Consider the following 23858-nt stretch of genomic DNA (forward strand, 5'->3'; position numbering starts at 1 on the left):
TTACGAACTTTCGTATTTTGGCCAAAATATTAACTAATACCTCTTGTATTTTTATATGTGTTTTTTTGCACTTTTTTCGGGGTGCAATTGGGCCCATTCGGTCTTGTAAACTGTGGTGTCTGTTCACATGGGATGTATTTGGATAGCGCTGGGCAGCCCACCTGATCTAATAGAAGGGTATCGTTACTAGGCTGTTAACCTGGATGCTGTGCATTACCATAGTGTGAACAGTGCCACATACAAGTCTATGTGCGCAGTAATATGCCAAGCAGCCACCCGCTCCATTTGATTGGTAGGTTGAGTGTGGGTGTCTCATCTGTATTTTTGCACCGATGTTGCCGCCATCTTAACTACATGGGTCCACTGCAATCCTGATAGTGCATTTGTTCGGACATCCTGGTAATTGCATAGACTTATCTGCAGAATATGATTTGGTCTGTGCTGCCTTAAGGGAAGGGAGAGACTGAGACTAATGCTGGTAAGACGGGAGAAGATGTCAGTTGTAGGTCAGCAGCTATGATTTTGCCTTTTTGGTTTTGGAGATATGGATGAATATCTAAATTTCTTGGTGATGGCTGGCTGCACGCAGATGATGCTTAGCATTGCGAGGCGTTAGAAATCCCACTTACGTAAACAGTATAACAGTGTAAAAATACTGAAGCAAACACATCTTTAGAGCAAATTTATTCCTAACTTCTATACTAGAAAAACGCAGCAATTGCTTTGAAACAGACTGCACTATGCCACAACATGGTGACTGTAAATAATGCCAAAAAAGCCCCTGCAATCTCTGTAATGATGTGCTCACATCTACAGCATTAATGAAATCTGTGTCATGAGCGTTATGATGGGAAGGCATTCACATGACATGATATTCAGGCATTAGATCGTGCGCGCACAGGAGCAGTGTCCACACATTCGATGCAGCGAACGCTGCTTTATTGACAGCCAAACTCTGCAGCTGTCTGTGCCACATTCATTTGTGACTTTGGCATATAGTTGGTTGTGAGATGGAGGGGGCTGTATATCTCATCCGAATGGCCCCCTGGCATATGATTGGCCTCCAGGTCTGCCCGCTATGATGGACTGCCATGAGCAGGGCCGAACAGGCTGTACGTCATGTGAAACTGACAGGTCTAATACACAACAATATTCATTAGACCCATCGATCAAAGTGTTACGTTCTCATAGTTGGACTAGGTAAAAGGGTAAATTAAAGTTCAATAAAATGTGAAAAGTGCAGCACTGAAATGGCATATTTGCAGGTTTCACTCTGTAATGTCCACCATCTGCTTATTTCTGGAAAATGCTTGTGGGGTAAAAATAGTCACTACACCCATAGTTAAAGGGAACCTGTCACCCCCCCAAGGCGTTTTTAACTAAAAGAGCCATTTGTGCAGCACTAATGCTGCATTCTGTCAAGGTGGCTCTTTTAGTTCGGGTCCCTGCCAACTCTGAAATAATCGTTTTTAGAATTTGCCCCTCATACCTGCAGTTTCTCAGGGGGGCATGTCTTTTCCCCCTGACACAAACGCCTCCCAGCCGTCACTCAGGGCCTCCGGGCACCGCCTCCATTTCCTTCCTGAACATCCTCGGCGCCTGAGCTGTAAGTTTTTTTTTCTGGCTGCCCTTCGACTCCCATCACATGATGGGAACTTACAGAGCAGGTGCTGGGGACATCCAGGAAGAAAATGTGTCAGGGGGAAAAGACATGCCCCCCTGACAAACTGCAGGTATGAGGGGCAAATTCTAAAAGCGATTATTGCAGCGTTGGCAGGGACCCGAACTAAAAGAGCCACCTTGACAGAATTCAGCATTAGTGCTGCACAAGATGGCTCTTTAACCCCTTTCTGACCTCAGACGGGATAGTACGTCCGAGGTCAGATACCCTGCTTTGATGCAGGGCTCCGGCGGTGAGCCCGCATCAAAGCCGGGACATGTCAGCTGTTTTGAACAGCTGACATGTGCCCGCAATAGCGGCGGGTGAAACCGCGATTTACCCGCCGCTATTAACTAGTTAAATGCCGCTGTGAAACGCAGACAGCGGCATTTAACCGGCGCTTCCAGCCGGGCGGCTGGAAATGAGCGCATCGCCGACCCCCGTCACATGATCGGAGGTCGGCGATGCTTCTGAATAGTAACCATAGAGGTCCTTGAGACCTCTATGGTTACTGATCCCCGGCAGCTGTGAGCGCCACCCTGTGGTCGGCACTCACAGCACACCTGCATTTCTGCTACATAGCAACGAACATCAGATCGCTGCTATGTAGCAGAGCCGATCGTGTTGTGCCAGCTTCTAGCCTCCCATGGAGGCTATTGAAGCATGGCAAAAGTTAAAAAAAAGTAAAAAAAATATAAAGATTTACATCACCCCCCTTTCGCCCCATTCAAAATAAATCAATAAAAAAATATTCAAACCTACGCATATTTGGTATCGCCGCGTTCAGAATCGCCCGATCTATCAATAAAAAAAAAGCATTAACCTGATCGCTAAACGGCGTAACAAGAAAAAAAATTCGAAACGCCAGAATTACGTTTTTTTCGTCGCCGCGACATTGCATTAAAATGCAATAACGGGCGATCAAAAGAACGTATCTGCACCGAAATGGAATCATTAAAAACGCCAGCTCGGCACACAAAAAATAAGCCCTCAACCGACCCAGATCATGAAAAATGGAGACGCTACAAGTATTGGAAAATGGCGCCATTTTTTTTTTTTTTTTAGCAAAGTTTGGAATTTTTTTTCACCACTTAGATAAAAAATAACCTAGTCATCTAAGGTGTCTATGAACTCGTACTGACCTGGAAAATCATAATAGCAGGTCAGTTTTAGCATTTAGTGAACTTAGCAAAAAAGCCAAACAAAAAACAAGTGTGGGACTGCACTTTTTTTTGCAATTTCACTGCACTTGGAATTTTTTTCCCGTGTTCTAGTACATGACATGGTAAAACCAATGATGTCGTTCAAAAGTACAACTCGTCCCGCAAAAAATAAGCCCTCTCACATGGCCAAACTGACGGAAAAATAAAAAAGTTATGGCTCTGGGAAGGAGGGGAGCGAAAAACGAACACGGAAAAATGGAAAATCCCAAGGTCATGAAGGGGTTAAGTTAAAAACGCCTGGGGGGGTGACAGGTTCCCTTTAAATTCCTAAAGGGGTGCTCCTAAAGTCATATAGCTCCTTCCCTTCTGAGCTCAGCCGTGTGGCCAAATACGCAATTTTTTCTGCATGCAGCAACACCCTATGTGGTGTCTGAAATTCGCAAAAAATTATGGGATCCGTTTAGAACTTTCTAAACTTCCAGGAGATACACCGCAGGATTCTTGGTGAAATAATATTAGTCAGTACCTCCAATTAGAAATGTAGTATGGTTTTTCTGATTTGCTATGTGTCTTTCCTCAAGTGCAAGTACTGCAGGACTGATGTAGTGACAATTAGCTAGTTGCTAGTGGTCATAACCATGGATACCTAAGGTCCTGCAATGCCTGCACATGAGAGACACAGCAAAACAGAAGAACTGTACTACTATTCTAATTGGAGGTATCTGCTAATATTATTATACCTAATACATATTGGGATAGGATCTTGGAAAATACCCCTTTTAAGCTATTTTTAGTGTTTCTTTCAAAAAATCACACCCCACCATTTCAGCCGTTTTTATTGGGATGAAAGATAAATGCACTGGTACCTTTTTATATTCGCTATATGTTGCCTGAATCCGAAGAAATCCACAATTTGTACAAAATACAAATGAGGCATTAAGTAATTTGTCACCCAAAGAGTTCTTAAAGAAAGTGCCTCCTGAGGTTATTACGATATGAAACGATACACTTTATTGATCCCGGTGGGAAATTACGGTATTACAGCAGCAATACAAACAGCAGTACATAAAATATTAGGACACAAATCTTGCACAAGTATATCAACATTACATAACAAATAGATGTGGGTAGTTCAGGTATACAAGTCACTGTTAATTGACATTAGTACACCAGCAATCAGTCATTGTTGTCTACCACCCTTAGGAAATTATTATACACTAGATGGTGGCCCGATTCTAACGCATCGGGTATTCTACAATATGTATGTATGTATGTATGTATGTATGTATTTAGCAGCCACATAGTATATAGCACAGACCACATACCAAACAGTATATAACACAGCCCACGCAGTATATAACATTGCCCACGTAGTATATAACACTGCCCACGTAGTATATAACACAGCCCACGTAGTATATAGTACTGCCCATGTAGTATATAGCAGCCACGCAGTATATAACACTGCCCACGTAGTATATAGCAGCCACGTAGTATATAACACTGCCCACGTAGTATATAGCAGCCACGCAGTATATAACACTGCCCACGTAGTATATAGCACAGCCCACGCAGTATATAATACTATATAGCAGGGGTGTCAAACTGCATTCCTCGAGGGCCGCAAGCAGGTCATGTTTTCAGGATTTCCTTGTATTGCACAGGTGATAATTTAACCACCTGCACAGATAGTGATTCCAGCACCTTGTGCAATGCTAAGGAAATCTTGAAAACATGCATGGTTTGAGGCCCTCGAGGAATGCAGTTTGACACCCCTGCTATATAGCACAGCCCACGTAGTATATTGCCCAGCCACGTAGTATATAACACAGCCACATAGTATATAACACAGCCAGGTAGCATATTGCCCAGCCACGTAGTATATTGCCCAGCCACATAGTATATAGCACAGCCCACGTAGTATATTGCCTAGCCACGTATATTGCCCAGCCACGTAGTATATTGCCCAGCCACATAGTATATTGCCCACCCACGTAGTATATAGCACAGACACGAAGTATATAGCACAGACACGAAGTATATAGCACAGACATGTAGTATATAGCACAGACACGTAGTATATTGCCCAGCCACGTAGTATATAGCACAGACAGAGTATGTTGCCCAGCCACGTAGTATATTGAACAGCCACAGAGTATATAGCACAGACACAGTATATTGCACAGACACTTAGTATATAGCACAGCCACGTAGCATATAGCACAGAGACATAGTATATAACACTGCCCATGCAGTATATAACACAGGTCACGTAGTATAGAGCCCAGCGATGTAGTATATTGCCCAGCCACGTAATATATACCACAGCCACGTAGTATATAGCACAGCCCATATAGTATATAGCACAGAGATGTAGTATATAACAAAGCCCACGCAGTATCTAACACAGCCCACGTAGTATATAGCAATGTGGGCACCGTATCCCTGTTAAAAAAAAGAATTAAAATAAAAAATAGTTACTCGCCCTCCGTCGGCCCCCCCGGATCCAGCCGAGACATTTACCGATGCTCCTCACGACGCTCCGGTCCCAAGAGTGCATTGTGGTCTCGTGAGATGATGACGTAGCGGTCTCGCGATACCGCTACGTCATCATCTCGCGAGACCGCAATGCATGGACTGGTCACCGGAGCGTCGCGAGGAGCGGGAAAGGCCTCGGCTGGATCCGGGGGCCCACGGAAGGTGAGTGTATAATGATTTTTTTATTTTTTTAATTATTTTTAACATTAGATCTTTTTACTATTGATGCCGCATAGGCAGCATCATTAGTAAAAAGTTGATCATACAGGGTTAATAGCAGCGTTAACAGAGTGCATAAGCGAGGCGGCATAACGTGGTCCGTTAACGCTGCCATTAACCATGTGTGAGCGCTGACTGGAGGGAAGTATGGAGCGGGCACTGACGGCTGGGGAGTAGGGAGGGACTAATTATCGGCCGGACTGTGCCCATCTCTGTTGGCCGCGACCAATCGGCGATGCGGGATTTCCGGGACAGAAAGACAGACAGACAGACGGAAGTGACCCTTAGACAATTATATAGTAGATCCCCATAGCAGTAGGTACAAATGATTTCCTGAATTTCTCCTTCTTACACCTTAGTAGGATTAGACGGCTGCTGAATGTGCTCTTCTGCTTCAAGAACAGCTCGTATGGTGGGTGTGTGTTATTGATCATTATAGCCCTACACTTCTTCTGAATTCTATCCTCCAATACCTCCTTGATCATTATAGCCCTACACTTCTTCTGAATTCTATCCTCCAATACCTACTCGAAAGAGTCCAGATGGAGGCCAACAGCCGCGCTTGCCTTCTTGATAAGTTTGTTGAGCTTATTAGCGTCAGATATTCGCACACTACTGCCCCAGCAAATGACAGCAAAAAAAATGGCGCTTGCCACAATGGACTGGTAGAACATTTCCAGCATTTTACTGCACACATTGAACTTTCCGAAGAAAGTACAGTCTACTCATTCCCTTCTTATAAACCTTTTCTGTATGACACCTCCAATCGAGTTTACTGTCAAGGTGAACCCCCAAATATTTGTAGCTCTCAACCATCTCCACCTCCTGGCCAGCAATATTGATCGGTAAGTAATCCTCCTTTTTCTTTCTATAACTTACCACCATCTCCTTGGTTTTTTTCATATTTAGTTCTAGACAGTTAGTCCGGCACCAATCCACAAAGTTAGAAACCACCCTTCTATATTCCTCCTCCCTCCGGCCCCCCACAATGCCCCCTACAATCACTGAGTCATCTGAGAATTTTTAGAGGTGAAAAAATCTGATTTATACTGAAAGTCAGCTGTATACAGTGTGAAGAGGAAGGGCTCCAACACTGTACCCTGAGGGGCTCCAACACTGCTCCATACTCTGACAGATACCACCTCCCCCATCCTTCACAAACTGTGGCCTGTCTATCAGGTAGTCACTTATCCAGTTCACCATCCCCTCATCTACCGCCATATCAGTCAACTTATTTCCTAGTAAGAGCGGCTGTAAGGTATTGAAAGCACTTGAGAAGTGAAAGAACATGGCGCGCACTGCAGTTCCATCATTGTCCAAGAATGAATGTACTGTATGTAGCAGAGACACTACAGCATCATCCACCCCCAATCTCTGCTGGTACGCAAACTGTAGGGGGTCAGTAAAAGCCCTCGCCCTCGGACACAAGTAGGCAATATTATTCTCTCCAAGGACTTGATAGCATGTGATGTTAAGGCCACTGGACGATAGTCTTCTAGGGAAGTTGGAAAAGTGGTTTTGAGTAGATCGCCTATTTCCTTGCTTTGCTTCTATGCAATATGGGGCCCTTCTATAAGGGGCCTGCACGTGTGCCATCCAGCGATAATACTCAGCCAGACGCGCCAAGCTTACTTATTGCTCTTCTTCCGGGTGTACATTGCAGTTGTGCGGCTCATGTACAATAGAGTGCTAAAGCCAGTGCTCTTAAAAGGGCATCTTCTCACCCTTTTTTTTCCTTTAGGTATGTTTAGTGATGTTCACTGCACTTCTTTTTTGGTGAAAAAACACTAACAAAACAATGGTTCTATTGATTTGTATGGGGAGACAACTTGCGTTCATATGTTCAGGCTTTCAAATGTGCCATTTCCACTTGAAAGCTGCTCAGTATGCTACAATAAGTCAATGGGGAGGCGAAAAAGATGCCTGGGCATCTTATTAAGCGTTGTCTAGTTTTGCTTCAAAAACCAGTGGGTTTCGTTCATTGTTTCATAGATTAAGAAAAAGTCTGGAAAATTTACTAGTAAAGAGACGTCCAAAAAAGTCAGAAACATTCCTCAGAAACTACCAAAAACTGCTAACAAATGCGTTAGGTTTACAAAACTTAAATGATTCCTGAAGCATCTTCTTCTTGAAAAATTGTCATTTTTGGCCATCAGAAAATGACGGTCTGAACATATCCTTAATAGTAATTCCTAATGTTTGATCATCATTTTTCTAGATCCTCAACATATGTACTCTAATAAAACACACTTTTATTTTTTTATTTCAAGTTGTGAAGAAATACTCCTGGTTAACCATTTCATGACCAGGCGATTTATTTCTTCTTGCACATTTGCTTTTTCCTCCCTCTTCCAAAATCTATAACTTTTTCAATTGTTCTATTGACATGGCTGTTTGAATGCTAACCATTCATTGTACTATACAATATACTGAAAATCAGTGAAAAAATTCCATTGGTTTGAAATGATAAAAAAAAGTAAGCGAAATAAAAAAGAAACTAAACCATGCAATTTTGTCACTGTGTATTATGTTTTTACTGTGTTGATTGAGCACTACCTGGTAATGGGAGTCTTCATGTCAGTGTGATTACGGCAATACAAAACTTATAAGGCTCTTTTAGTAGTTTAAGAAAATGTCATAACTGTGAAAAAAAATAAAAAGAAGTATTTTTGTGTCACCCTATTGTGAGTCTTATTTCATTTTCTGTTGATGGAGCTGTGTTTTGGCTTGTTTCTTGCGTGCTGAACTAATTTTTATCCTATATCATTTTGAGGCACAGACAATATTTTGATCATATTTTATATTGAATTTTTGGGGCAATGCAGAGACCAAAAAACAACAAATAAGGTATTTTACTATATGTGTTTTATTTTGGGGGGGCATTTAATGTTCACTTAATGTAATTGTATATTTTAATCAGCTTTTTTTTTAGGTATGATTTCAAATGTTTATCTTTTATTCTTTATATTTGAACTGCGAAGAAAGGCAATTCTAGCTGTTTTATTTTTAAACCTTTTTTTTTAGACTTTAAGGGGATCGTTTGAGGAATTGCATTAAAGTGTGAAAGCGATCAGAGTTGCAGTATATAGCTGAATTAATGTTCTCTGCTTGATAGGAGGACCAACATGGCAGCAATAGGGGCCTTTAGCAGCATTTAAATGGTTAGACAGCAGCAAATGGAACCTGGGTCACTGCTTTCCAGGCAGGTGCTGGCTGTGTAACACAGCCTCCATGTGCCCAGTGGGCTCATAGATGGTTCTTCAGTTGTATAAGGGAGTTCCTGACTGCTGTGACCAACATGGCATTCCAGATTATGAGTTAAGGTACCTTCACACTAAGCGACTTTGCAGCAAGAACGACGACGATCCGTGACGTTGCAGCGTCCTGGATAGCGATCTCGTTGTGTTTGACACGCAGCAGCGATCTAGATCCCGCTGTGATATCGCTGGTCGGAGCTAGAAGTCCAGAACTTTATTTCGTCGCTGATCACCCGCTGTCATCGCTGGATCGGCGTGTGTTGATCCGATCCAGCGATGTGTTCACTTGTAACCAGGGTAAATATCGGGTTACTAAGCGCAGGGCCGCGCTTAGTAACCCGATATTTACCCTGGTTACCATTGTAAAAGTAAAAAAAAAATAAAAAATACACTCACCTTCTGATGTCTGTCACGTCCCCCGGCGTCCACAGGGTTACGCGCTGCTGCCGAGAGCTTCCTGCACTGACTGTGTCAGCGCCGGCCGTAAAGCAGAGCACAGCGGTGACGTCACCGCTGTGCTCTGCTTTACTGCCGGCGCTGACACATTCAGTGCAGGAAGCTCTGAGCAGCAGCGCGGGACGCCGGCAGGGGACGTGACAGACATCAGAATGTGAGTATGTACTGTTTTTTTTTTTTACTTTTACAATGGTAACTAGGGTAAATATCGGGTTACTAAGCGTGGCCCTGCACTTAGTAACCCGATGTTTACCCTGGTTACCCGGGTGCTGCAGGGGGACTTCGGCATCGTTGAAGACAGTTTCAACGATGCCGAAGTCGTTCCCCTGATCGTTGGTCGCTGGAGAGAGCTGTCTGTGTGACAGCTCCCCAGCGACCACACAACGGCTTACCAACGATCACGGCCAGGTCGTATCACTGGTCGTGATCGTTGGTAAGTCGTTTAGTGTAACGGTACCTTTAGTCCCTAGATAGCTGTCAGCTGGATGCTCTGTGGTGCATAGCAGGTTCCCCCGACCTCCTAATAAACAATGGGAAAGGGTTAGTAAACAGCTGCCAGACATCGCGAATAGATCGTTTCTTGTGAACAACATGAATGGGCACCTGCCACTCCTCCATTCATATTTGTATTTGTTCACATCTCATTTTTAACTAAATTGGAGGTACTCCTAAGGATTCATACACTGTCCTTGGACCCTGATGCGCCTAGAATATACTCGCAGAGCAACCAATCAGCACTTGCTTGTTATTTTTTATTTTTTTGGTTTACATTAGCAAGCCTATTCCTCTTTATACCATACAGTGGGGTATACACCGGATGTAGCTCTGATGTGTGAGGAAAACAAGATGTAAGAAGAGCCCTAAATAAGCACCTGGTCCAGCACTGGCGGGTATGGCGAGGCTTTCTCGAATGCGTATGGCCATGTTTGCATCAATGTGACCAGTACTATTGCCTTGCAGTGCTAGGATCTGTGGTTCAAATTCGACCACTGACAATATCTGTATAGACTTTTGTATGTTTCTCGCTGTGTTTTCCTGGGTGTCCTCAGAGTACCCTGGTTTCTTCCTACATAAAAAGACATACTGATTGGGAATTCCCAATGAGTGATGATGTTTCTTGGTGCTTTATAGGCAATCATTATAAATAAATCTTAACTGGATCCTGACCGCTAGTGGAAACGTACATATCAGCTGGATACCATATCCTGCTTTGCATTGTACATTATCTTTAGGCTGATCTGTAAGTGCACCTGTGAGATTAGCTTAGCGCTGCCGCTACCTCAACGACTGGGTTTTGTGCTAGTGCCGATCCCAACCCTCTATCATTCTTCGACACCCTCTCCACCCCTCTTCCCACCCGTGATGCAATCATGGGTTACTATGAGTTGCTGTGGTAGCGGGGAGGGGAGTGTCTATCAATATCGCCCTTGTCTCCCATTTTATCACTTCCATTTGACCCTGCCTATAGCTTTATCTTATAGAATGCTTGTCAGTTTATTGCAGCCAATTACTGCAATGTTTTTTTATGAGCAATCAAGCGCAATGAATTTCACATTTGCTAGAGGGACTAAACTACAACAAGCAATACTAAATGCTTAAAAATTGTAAGAAAGAAGGAGGTAAGGTACTGGATGCCAGGCATGTGTCGCCGAGGTGGCTGGCCTTGGTGATGTAAGTCCCAAGAGAACGTACACCAGTAACAATAGGTTACTGAAATGGTTTTTATTACAAATGGATTTGGGGGTCAGGATTTAGGAGGGGCCAAAAGAGCCTGGGTCGGAAATGTCGTTCCCATTCTCCAATCCGGGTATTACAGGCATAACAGGCAATTGGGTTAGCTCAGCAGTGTGTGTTGTGCTGGGACGGCAGAAAGGCAGTTCATGGTGGATAGTCCTCATTCAGAATTTAGTCAGTATTTTACATCCAAATGTGTACTCCAAAACGAGGAGTGGGTGAAAAAAGCAGAAGTGCTGCACATTTTTCTATTATACTTTTTCTCTTAGGCTATGTTTACACGTGTTTTGCTGCATTTTATTATTCAAATTAAAAGCTGCTTTTTACAGTACTAGCAAAAGCTATATTTCAGAAATCTCATGCACACACTTGGTTTTTATTCCTTACTGAATTTGAAAACTGCTGCTTTTTTAAAAACTGCAGCATGTAAATTCTTTCAGCCTTTTTGCATTTTTTTCACCGATAGAAATAGATGGGTAAGTGCAAAAAAAAGCAGCAAAAAATGTTTCTCTCGGTTTTTGCATTTTTAGTGAAAAAAAAGCATGTACATTCATTTTGTGATTTTTTTTTTTCCCATCAAAATGTCTTGTTAGTTACAGTTATATGAAAAACTTTGGGCACCCCTATTAATCTTAAGCTTAATGTTTTATAAAAATTGGTTTTTTTTTTGCAACAGCTATTTCAGTTTCATATATCTAATAACTGTTGGACACAGTAATGTTTCTGCCTTGAAATTAGGTTTATTGTACAGAAAATGTGCAATCTGCATTCAAAGAAAATTTGACAGGTGCATAAGTATGGGCACCTCAGCAGAAAAGTGACATTAATATTTAGTAGATCCTCCTTTTGCAAAAATAACAGCCTCTAGTCGCTTCCTGTAGCTTTTAATGCGTTCCTGGATCCTGGATGACGGTATTTTTGACCATTCCTCTTTACAAAACAATTCCAGTTCAGTTAAGTTTGATTGTCGCCGAGCATGGACAGCCCTCATCAAATGATCCCACAGATGTTCAATGATATTCAGGTCTGGGACTGGGATGGCCATTCCAGAACAGTGTAATTTTTCCTCTGCATGAATGCCTGAGTTGATTTGGAGCGGTGTTTTGGATCATTGTCTTGCTGAAAGATCCATCCCCTGCGTAACTTCAACTTTGTCACTGATTCATGAACATTATTGTCAAGAATCTGCTGATACTGAGAGGAATCCATGCGTCCCTCAACTTTAACAAGATTCCCGGTGCCGGCATTGGCCACATAGCCCCAAAGCATGATGGAACCTCCACCAAATTTTACTGTGGGTAGCAAGTGTTTTTCTTGGAATGCTGTGTTTTTTTGCCGCCATGCGTAACGCCTTTTTGTATGACCAAACAACTCAATCTTGGTTTCATCAGTCCACAGGACCTTCTTCCAAAAAGAAATTGGCTTCTCCAAATGTGCTTTTGCATACCTCAGCCGACTCTGTTTGTGGCGTGCTTGCAGAAACGGCTTCTTTTGCATCACTCTCCCATACAGCTTCTCCTTGTGCAAAGTGCGTTGTATAGTTGACCGATGCACAGTGACACTATCTGCAGCAAGTTGATGCTGCAGCTCTCTGGAGCTGGTCTGAGGATTGTCCTTGACTGATCTCACCATTCTTCTTCTCTGCCTTTCTGATGTTTTTCTTGGCCTGCCACTTCTGGCCTTAACAAGAACTGTACCTGTGTTCTTCCATTTCCTTACTATGTTCCTCACAGTGGAAATTGACAGGTTAAATCTCTGAGACAGCTTTTTTTATCCTTCCCCTGAACAACTATGTTGAATAATCTTTTTTTTCAGATCATTTGATAGTTGTTTTGAGGAGCCCATGATGCCACTCTTCAGAGGAGATTCAAACAGAAGAACAACTTGCAAGTGGCCACTTTAAGTAGCTTTTCTCATGATTGCATACACCTGGCTATGAAGTTCAAAGCTCAATGAGGTTACAAAACCAAATAAAGTGCTTTAGTAAGTCAGTAAAAAGTAGGTAGGAGTATTTAAAACAAGAAAATGATAAGGGTGCCCCATACTTATGCACCTGTCAAATTTTGTTTGAAAGCAGATTGCACATTTTCTGTTAGTACAATAAACCTCAAATTCAAGGCAGAAACATTACTGTGTCCAACAGTTATTAGATATATGAAACTGAAAAAGCTGTTGCAAAAAAAACCAATTTTTATAAAACATTAAGCTTAAGATTAATAGGGGTGCCCAAACTTTTTCATATAACTGTAGTATTAGTAAAGTGTAATTAAAGTCCACTACTTTTCCATTGATGACCTATTCTTAGGATAGGTCACCAATGTCTGACCAGTGGAGGTCCAACATTCCGCGCCCCCGCCTATCAGCTGTTATTGGTGTCCGCGGCGGCTGCCGGACGGAAGTCCTCATTGCCGAACTGCTCCACCTTCTGGTAGTGGTACGACGGTGGTGCCGAGTGTCAGACCCTGGCCTTTCAGACATTGATGAAATATCCTCAAATAGGTCATCAATGTAAAAGTAGTGGACAGCCTCTTTAAATTAGTGATATGTAAACCATTCCTAATCAACTCAATGGCCAATCAATGTGTAAAGCCAAACATTGCCTGACCAATGTGTGAAATTGAACAATACTCGAACAGTAAAGTTTGACATCCGTGCCGAACACCTACTGTTCGTGCACAGACGACGAACACTGACTTCACCAGGAAGTCTTAGTTACTATTTGGGTTTGTCCTCCTGAGCAACTGGGTATTTGTTTGCTCTGTCATGTGCATGGGAGCGCGGCAAACACCGGTTCTGATTGGCAGTGAAATTATTACCGCTGGTCAGACAGCCACGGTTTCCACACTGTCAAATGACAGAGCCCGCAGCTGTGATCGGTAGAAAGTTTACTTCAAGTTCAAATTCATCGCAGTGAAATTCTCCCGGTAAACTGCAGTGAATTCACCTCTGCACTGTAACGCTTTTTTTTCCCTCACTTCAGCCCGCCTAGGAACGCAGGCTCAGTGACTGGCAGTAAATTTGATGACATCACAGTTCATTCACCAGTGGTTCTCAGCCTGGACAGTCGCATCTTGGCACCATCCAGGTTGAAAACTATTAATCCCCAGATATGGATTACGGCGTGGGATAGAACGACAGACAAGTGAGGGATATTGTTGTTTTTATTTTTGTTTTATTACAGAAGTCGAGGGATTCAATGGAATGGGCATTAGGTGAGTATAAATTTTTTTTTATTTTTTTTTTTTTTAAAGTTTTTAGTAATGGATAGGTGTCTTATAGACGCCTCTCCATTGCTAATCCGTAGGCTTGATGTCACCTGACAATACAAAGGTGACACCAACCCTACAAATAAGAACCCCACTTGCCACTGCTACAGGACAAGTGGGAAGAGCCGGGCAAAGCTCCAGAATTGGCGCATTAATAGATATGCCTTTTCTAGGCAGCTGCTGGCTACTATTTTTAGTCTGGGGGGAGCAATATCCATCCTTACAAGCCTGAGAATACCAGCCCCCAGCTGTTTGCTTTAGCTTGGCTGGTTGTCAAAAATGGGGGACCCACGCCATTTTTTAAAATTCTTTAAATAATTTTAAAAAATCTATGTGGGGACCCCTGTATTCTTGATAATCAGCCTTGCTGAAGCTGACTGCTGAGTTTTGCCTGGCTGGTTATCAAAAATACAGGGGAACCCATGCCGTTTTTTTTTTCATTATTTACAGCGCAGGCGCCTGGTGATGAATACTCCCATCAGCCGCCCTTGCTCTCACTGTTATTAGCAGCAGCAGATGTTGGCTGACCTGGGCAGTAGTCCCATCAGCTGACACCAGTGACCGGAGGTAAACTTTATACCTCCGATCACAGCTGCTGGCAGTCTGACCGATGGTGGTGATTTTTCCACCTACCAGAAGCGGCGTTTACCTCACTGTCATGTACTTTACCTGTTTATAACTGTTTGGCCGAACCCGCTGGACCCGAACATTCAGTTGTCCACCCATCTCTATACCTGACCATCTCAATGGCCTCAACCAATGTGTGAAAGTAAACCGTGCCCCACCTACTCAGTGTTGATGTATTAAGTAAACTATGCCTGCTCAAATTAACTCCCCCGCTGTTTTTACATTTGCAGTTGTGTATTTTTTCATGAACTTTTTTGTTCAGAATTGTCAAGTTTTTCAGACATAAAAAACATTGTCCATTAAATAATTTTATCAAATTGCCCTTTTTTTCAAAAAATGATTTATGGTTTCAGATAGGCCTTCCATTTGCGGCCTAGCACATTGCATTGCTCACGCTTGTATGGTGGAAGCAAAGATGAATTTTAGGATCCAGAAAAATGCTGCAAAACTTGCTTTTTGCAGTTGAATATAAATTTCAACATTTTTACCTGCTAGCTCATCGCAGCGTAAGCAGGGGAGAATGATGAGTGCTGTCTTCAACACTCGGCATCGGGGAACAGTGCTAACAATACCGCTGAATCCCAGGCGCCGGTACAGGTCACACGTATGTCATCGGTGTGCACGTGTGTGGGTTGTTTTGCGGCCCGTGCTGTTAAAAACCAGGCATGTCAGCGTGTTTTGCCCATGGACACACGGTTCATGGACTTGTGCACTGACCCATTCACTTGGGTCTATGCAGGGGCGGAACTACCACGGTCGCAGCTGCTACTGGGCCCGGAGTGCTTAGGGCCCGCCCAGTCCAGCAAAGACTGGGCGGGCCCCTAAGCACTGAGCTACAAATTGTCCGCCGGCCCTTTAAATCCGTGGGTGGCTTTAAATGCGGCCAGCCGGCAGGTCTGCAGTTCTCCGGGGGCAGCCTGCCGTATCGTGCCGGCTGCCGACCCTTTAACCCCCGAGTGCAGGGTAAGCAGCATTCATTACAGAACGCTGCCTCTCCTGCACAGCAGCACAGGAATGATGTCATCGGGGTGGGCGGGGTTACCGGGTGGGCGGAGTTACCACCCAATGCTCTCCTGTCTGACTCCGGAAATAGGAGCTGCTGGCCGACAGAGTCCAGACTCCAGAGCAATCTCTGTGCTGCCAGCTCTGTGCCTCTCTGCAGGTGATCTGTGCCCCTCAGCTCTGTGCCACCCCCCACTGTTTGCCCCAATATGATCTGTGCCCACCGCTGTGTGCCCCAATATGATCTCTGTGCCCCCCCGCTGTGTGCCCCAATATGATCTCTGTGACCCCTGCTGTGTGCTTCAATATGATCTCTGTGCCCCCCGCTGTGTGCCCCAATATGATCTCTGTTCCCCCCAGCTGTGTGCCCCAATATGATCTGTGCCCCCTGCTGTGTGCCCCAATATGATCTCTGTGCCCCCCGCTGTGTGCACCAATATGATCTCTGTGCCCCAATATGATCTGTACCCCCGCTGTGTGCCCCAATATGATCTCTGTGCCCCCCGCTGTGTGTCCCAATATGATCTGTGCCCCCTGCTGTGTGCCCCTATATGATCTGTGCCCCCTGCTGTGTGCACCAATATGATCTCTGTGCCCCGCGCTGTGTGCACCAATATGATCTCTCTGCCCCCCGCTGTGTGCGCCAATATGATCTCTGTGCCCGCTGTATGCACCAATATGATCTCTGTGCCCCGCTGTGTGCCCCAATTTGATCTGTGCCCCCCGCTGTATGCCCCTATATGATCTGTGCCCCCCGCTGTGTGCACCAATATGATCTCTGTGCCCCCCGCTGTATGCACCAATATCTCTGTGCCCCACTGTTTGCCCCAATATGATCTCTGTGCCCCCCGCTGTATGCACCAATATGATCTCTGTGCCCCGCTGTATGCACCAATATGATCTCTGTGCCCCGCTGTATGCACCAATATGATCTCTGTGCCCCGCTGTATGCACCAATATGATCTGTGCCCCCCCGCTGTGTGCCCCAATATGATCTCTGTGCCCCCCACTGAGTGCCCCAATATGATCTCTGTGCCCTCCGCTGTGTGCCCCAATATGATCTCTGTGCCCCGCTGTATGCACCAATATGATCTGTGCCCCCCCGCTGTGTGCCCCAATATGATCTCTGTGCCCTCCGCTGTGTGCCCCAATATGATCTCTGTGCCCGCTGTATGCACCAATATGATCTCTGTGCCCCCCGCTGTATGCACCAATATGATCTCTGTGCCCACGCTGTGTGCACCAATATGATCTGTGCCCCCCCCCCCCGCTGTATGCACCAATATGATCTCTGTGCCCCCCGCTGTATGCACCAATATGATCTCTGTGCCCACGCTGTGTGCACCAATATGATCTGTGCCCCCCCCCCCCCGCTGTATGCACCAATATGATCTCTGTGCCCCCCAGCTATGTGCCCCCTGTGATTTCTGTGCCCTTTGTGAGCGCGGCCCTCGTTCGTGCTTGGGTGTACTTCTATTATTTTTTTATCAAATGCCCATAGATAGTAAAGCGCATACCTCACAGTAATCATATCACACCAATTTCCTCATCCCAAACAAATGAGGAAAGACGAGGCTTTAGCGATATTTAAAATATATTTTTATTAACAACAATTCAAATAATATATACAACAGGAAAACCTCTTCATTAAAATAGCTGGGAAGAACAACTCAGTGCGAGAGATACAAAAATTAATAAATTCTACAGGCTATCTGTACCAATCTGCACACCAACTGCACTGTTCTAATATAATATATGGAGGACCAGGAGTTATAACGTGACAAAACTATAGTGGAAACAGAAAGTCTCCTACATAATATATGGCTGTATGAGCCTGTGTATCAACTCCTAATACCTAAGCAAAGCTGAAAAAAAAGTGCATCGTGCTAGAAATTGGACAGTGCCCCTATATAATGTAAAACAGTACAGACTTACATAGGTGTGAACTCACAGCAGAGAATGTTCCACAGCGACCCCGACAGCGCCGTTTCGCCTGACTGGCTTCCTCACATAAGGGGCGTAAGTGTCTATCACTCGCCACTCTACCTTATATATATCATGTGCACTCCTGGTCCTCCATATATTATATTAGAACAGTGCAGTTGGTGTGCAGATTGGTACAGATAGCCTGTAGAATTTATTAATTTTTGTATCTCTCGCACTGAGTTGTTGTTCCCAGCTATTTTAATGAAGAGGTTTTCCTGTTGTATATATTATTTTAATTGTTGTTAATAAAAATATATTTTAAATATCGCTAAAGCCTCGTCTTTCCTCATTTGTTTGGGATGAGGAAATTGATTGGGTGTACTTCTGCAGCCCTGGTCAGTGCGGGCAAACTGGAGAGCGTGCGCACACCAGGGCCTGTGCAGAAGTGTGAAAAGGCCGCACAGACGCCTGAGCCTCACTCTGAACAGCGCTCTCCTTGCCAATCCCCGGCCAGCATCCGCTCCAGGTCCTCGGCACCACCGACGCTGGCTGGACGGTGGACCCTCCTTATCCTCCTCCATCTCAGGTGAGTACCAACATGAAATCTTTTTACGTATATGCAGCATTTGCAGTTTGACCTGTATACTGTGTATAGACTGCTGCATGTACAATATATAGGTGACACTGCTGTGCATAATCACCGTATCACCTATATAATGTATATACAGAAGTCTATATTCATTATATAGGTGACACTGTGAGTAATGTGTATATACGTTATATAGGTGATACTGCTGTGTATATATAGTGCGACTATACACTGCAATCACAGTATCACCTATATAATGCATGTACAGCAGTCTATATACATTATACAGGTGAAACTGCAACTGCGGTATGTACGTTATATAGATTATACCACTGTGTGTAATATACTGCGACCGCTGTGTATAGCCCATATAGGCCAGCCGCAGTGTGTGTGTTATATACACACACACACACACATACTGCAGCTGGCCTATACACAGCGGTCGCAGTATATTACACACAGTGGCATAGCGTACATACCTCAGTCGCAGTTTCACTTATATAATGTGTGTGTGTGGGCCTATGTGTGTGTATATATATATATATATATATATATATATATATATATATATATATATATATATATATATATATATATATATATATATATATACACACATACACACACACACACACACACACACACACACACACCACTCTGATTGGTTGTGATAAGTGTCGGACTCTTTATTGGCCCATGTGGTTTCGGATCAATAACAGAACATTTCTCTGATATGAAACTGAAATGTTGCCACATGGGCTAATAAAGAGTCCACTGTTTAAAGGGATTGTAGAGATATAGAAAAAATACAGAGCACCGATGTGCCTACGTGTCACCGCCTCCACAGATAAATAGTACAACTGATTGCCGCTGCTATGCCATGTATGCCTGACCTTAGACACTGAGTGCACATAAAAAGTGGAATGTAAAAATCCAGGCAAAGAAAAAACAGAAGTGCACTCACCGGTTTCTAGTGCGAAAGTCCTTTATTTAGAACATATGCGGGCACACTTGGGGAGAACATGGACAAAAGACTTTGTCTATTGTCCATGTTCTCCCCAAGTGTGCCCGCATATGTTCTAAATAAAGGACTTTTGCACTAGAAACCGGTGAGTGCACTTCTGTTTTTTCTTTGCCTGGATGTTTAAAGGGATTGTCTCCCACTAGGACAACCTCGTGTTAAACTGAATGTTCACCCCAATAAATTAATAAAGCCTATACTCACCTCCTGTGCCTGTGCCGTTCCCACAGTGGCTGTTATGACCCCCTCGTGGCTGTGATGTGCTGTTGTGATGCCCGGCACCAATCAGCGCTGGTGTCGCGGTCTCCATCTTCGGACAAACTGAACGTGAAGAGGAAGTCCAGGATGAGGGTGTGAGTTTGGATTGGGATACCCTCTGCGAGGCTAGAGGTTGTGGTCTGTATACAGACAGTGAACTTCAGTCTTGTGAACACAGCCTACAACTAATTCTGTAAGGCCGGCGTCACACTGGCGTATTGCATCCGATGCGAGATCATCGGATGCGATATGCTAATGACCCTCGGCTCCTGCTCGCAGCAGAGCAGGAGCCGAGTGTCATGCGTCTGTGCTCCGATCGTCTCACACAGAGCGGATTGGAGCACAGCTGCGGAGGAGGCGGAGAAATGAATTTCTCCATCTCCTCCATTGCTGGGGTCCGCTTATAACGCACGTCACTTGGATGATATCTGAGTGGTGTGCGCTGTCTCACTCGCACCCATAGGCTTATATGGGTATGAGTGAGCCCAGAGTTTTCCTCCGTCCGAGGCAATCGCAGCATGCTGCGATTGTCTCGGACCAAAGAAAACGGCCGACAAAAAGTCGGCTGCTGGGAGCTGCCCCATAGCTGAACATTGGTCCGAGTGCAATGCGATTTTTTATCGCATTGCACTCGGCCGTTTAAAACGCCAGTGTGACGCCGGCCTAATGGTGCATGTATACTAATGCAGATCGTGTTCGTTCGTGCGTGTCGCCATTTCTAATTCACCTATATATTTTGGCATGGTGGGGGGGCCCCATTCGAAAGTTCGCACCGGGGCCCATAACTTTGTAGTCACGCCACTGGGTCTATGTGTGTGAAAACTGTCATGACACGTACCAGACACACTGATTTGTGAAAAAGCCCTTAAGCAACACTCCAGTGGTTTAAGGGTACTGTCATACAGTCACACTTTGATCGCTACGACCGTACGATCCGTGACGTTCTAGCGATATCCATACGATATCGCTGTGCCTGACACGCAGCAGCGATCAGGGATCCTGCTGAGAATCGTACGTCGTAGCAGATCATATGGAACTTTCTTTCGTCGCTGGATCTCCCGCTGACATCGCTGGATCGTTGTGTGTGACAGCGATCCAGCGATGTGTTCGCTTGTAACCAGGGTAAACATCGGGTAACTAAGCGCAGGGCCGCGCTTAGTAACCCGATGTTTACCCTGGTTACCAGCGTAAAAGTAAAAAAAACAAACAGTACATACTTACATTCCGGTGTCTGTCCTCCGGCGTCTCAGCTTCTCTGCACTGTGAGCGCCGGCCAGCCAGAAAGCGAGCACAGCGGTGACGTCTGACGTCACCGCTGTGCTTTCCGGCCGCTGTGCTTACACAGTGCAGAGAAGCTGAGACGCCGGAGGACAGACACCGGAATGTAAGTATGTACTGTTTGTTTTTTTTACGTTTACGCTGGTAACCAGGGTAAACATCGGGTTACTAAGCGCGGCCCTACGCTTAGTAACCCGATGTTTACCCTGGTTACCCGGGGACTTCGGCATCGCTCCAGCGCCGTGATTGCAACGTGTGACCGCAGTCTACGACGCTGGAGCGATAATCATACGACGCTGCGACGTCACGGATCGTGCCGTCGTAGCGATCAAAATGGCACTGTGTGACGGTACCCTAAGGGGAAGCATGTAAAGGTTTTGGAATGGCCTAGTCAATGCCCAGACCTTAATCCAATTCAGAGTCTGTGGTCAGACTTGAAGATTGCTGTTCACCAGAGGAAACCATCTAACTTGAAAGAGCTGGAACAGTTTTGCCTTGCGGAATGGGCAAAAATCACAGTGGAAACCTCACAATAAAAAGAAAACCAAATGTTCACAGCTGTAGGCATTTTCTTTACATGAACTGATGCAAACCCTCAAAAAAAAAAAAAAAAAGTGAAATTCCAGGTTATGAGATGGCAAAACACAAAATATGCCAGTTGGGTGAATACTTTCACAATCCACTGTTCTTACCTTGAAAATCCATGGCAAAATGGCTGAACATTCCTTAAACTAAGAAAGAAAAATATTTAGAATTGAGAGTCCTCAGTGGTTGATACCTTTTAATGGCTAACTGAAAAGATGGTAACAAATTGCAAGCTTTCGAGACTACACAGGTCTCTTCATCAGGCAAAGACTAATACAAATTCTGAAGAATCACATATTTATGCACAACATAGCACAGAAAAAAAAAAAAAAAAGGAAAAACCATGGATGGTACCAAGATATATTTCTTTCCTGTATCAAACTAAGATAAGCATTTTATGAATCCAGTTAAGTACACCAGCTGCCTTAGCTTTACTAGAGCTATATAATGTATTCTGCTATTGTGAAATCTGATGACATGACGCTTTAATATTGGTCTGTGCACTGCATCTGCCATATGTCTACTGTAAGTTTTTTAATAAAAAATTAGTGTGTGTGTATATATATATATATCGTGTGTGTGTAATGTCATGTGATAAACGAAGATGAGCAACAACATATGACAAAGTACACCATGTCAACTCGTATATTAAACAAAAGCTAGGCTGAAATGCAGAAGCAATGCGTGTAAAATCAATGGCTTGTAGAACCATTAGGTCTTATTCAGACATGTGTGAGTCACAGAACAGATAGAACACATACTGTACTTATTAAAGCCTAAGGTGTGATGTCCGTGACACACATGGTTTGCCAAAGAATCTCTGAGACATGTCAATTTTTAATCAGTCACGCATCAAAATCATGCATCAAAATCACGCATACAAGTCTAGGTCTGTGGCGACCACAGATAGCATCTGTGTACAATCCAAGTGGGAAGCTTCGCAACTTGTTTATTTTTTCAGGAAAATCACTAATGAAACATTCATGTAAAAACTGAAATGCTGATGAAACACCGATGCTTGGACCATTTTTGCAAATGTGAAAAATCATGGATGTCTGAATGAGTCCTTAGAAGGAATGCTTTGCAGCTGCATTGCTACTTTTTGCCACAATCACAGTAGAACATAGAATAATTTTGCCAATAAGGCGGCAAAAAGTTTTTGTTTTTGGTTGCCACAATTGCGGAATAAAAACAGAAGGCGCCTTCAGTGTAGCCTTATAGAGGTCACACTTGCTGATGAACAATTGCTGTATTTTTTTGGACTATAGGATGCACTTTTTAGTAAGAAAAAAACTCTTAACTTTATGTTCACATTCTCCTCGATCATAAAAGACACTGCCTATAAGGTGACCACAGTGTCCTATGCAGCAGCACAACTCTCTCTCCTCCAGTCTCGACACTAATCAGTCTGATCAGTGCAAGACAAGAGAGGAGGCTACCATGAGTGGAGGCTACCATGAGTGGAGGCTACCAGGGGAGGAGGCTACCAGGGGAGGAGGCTACCAGGGGAGGAGGCTACCAGGAGGGGAGGCTACCAGGAGGGGAGGCTACCAGGAGGGGAGGCTACCTGGAGAGGAGGCTACCAGGAGAGGAGGCTACCAGGAGTGGAGTCTACCAGGAGGGGAGGCTACCAGAAGAGGAGGCTACCAGAAGAGGAGGCTACCAGGAGGGGAGTCTACCAGGAGTGGAGGCTACCAGGAGGGGAGGCAACCAGAAACTGTACATTACGTAGACTGCACGGATGCTGAAGGTCCGGATTAGCTATTAGGAAATATCTTTTTCCCATTTTTAGCTGTCTAAATCTCAGGTGTGTCTTATGGTAAGGTGCGTCCTATAGTTGGAAAAATACAGTAATCAAGTGCATTTGATTAGCCGTAACATTCCTGTGGTATATGTAATTTTTTACAAACTGCTTCAACATTTTGGTCTAGTTTGTTGAAGGGAATCTGGCATCTCGTACATGCTGCCTGATTCATAGAAATGTGCTGCATGATTTCAGCTAGGTACATTGGCCACCAAAAGTTTGCTTTTTTTTAAAGTGTAATTACTTCTGTCTGATTGCTGTGATGCCTTTTTCCAGGTGATGAATTGAAACTGCATGAAGTTGTCATCATGCAGGACCTTCATTTTAACCAGAATGCTTTAGAATATAGGTATGGTCATTTAATTAATGACTGCCCAAAGTTTTGCATATACTATTTATTGATCACCACATAGAGAGTAATTCATTGTTTACAATGCCATAACTTAGTATTTTGTAGCATAACCTCTTGCTTTAA

At 44.1% G+C, this 23858-nt stretch overlaps 1 protein-coding gene across 5 annotated transcripts in view; it reads left to right on the forward strand.

Annotated features, from left to right (window-relative positions):
• Nucleotides 1–23858, forward strand: part of ATP2B4 (ATPase plasma membrane Ca2+ transporting 4) — a 250881-nt gene that overhangs the window by 121850 nt on the left and 105173 nt on the right. The window lies entirely within an intron of this gene.

This window comes from Ranitomeya variabilis, chromosome 3, assembly GCF_051348905.1.
Source record: "Ranitomeya variabilis isolate aRanVar5 chromosome 3, aRanVar5.hap1, whole genome shotgun sequence".
In the NCBI taxonomy this organism is placed as follows: Eukaryota; Metazoa; Chordata; class Amphibia; order Anura; family Dendrobatidae; genus Ranitomeya; species Ranitomeya variabilis.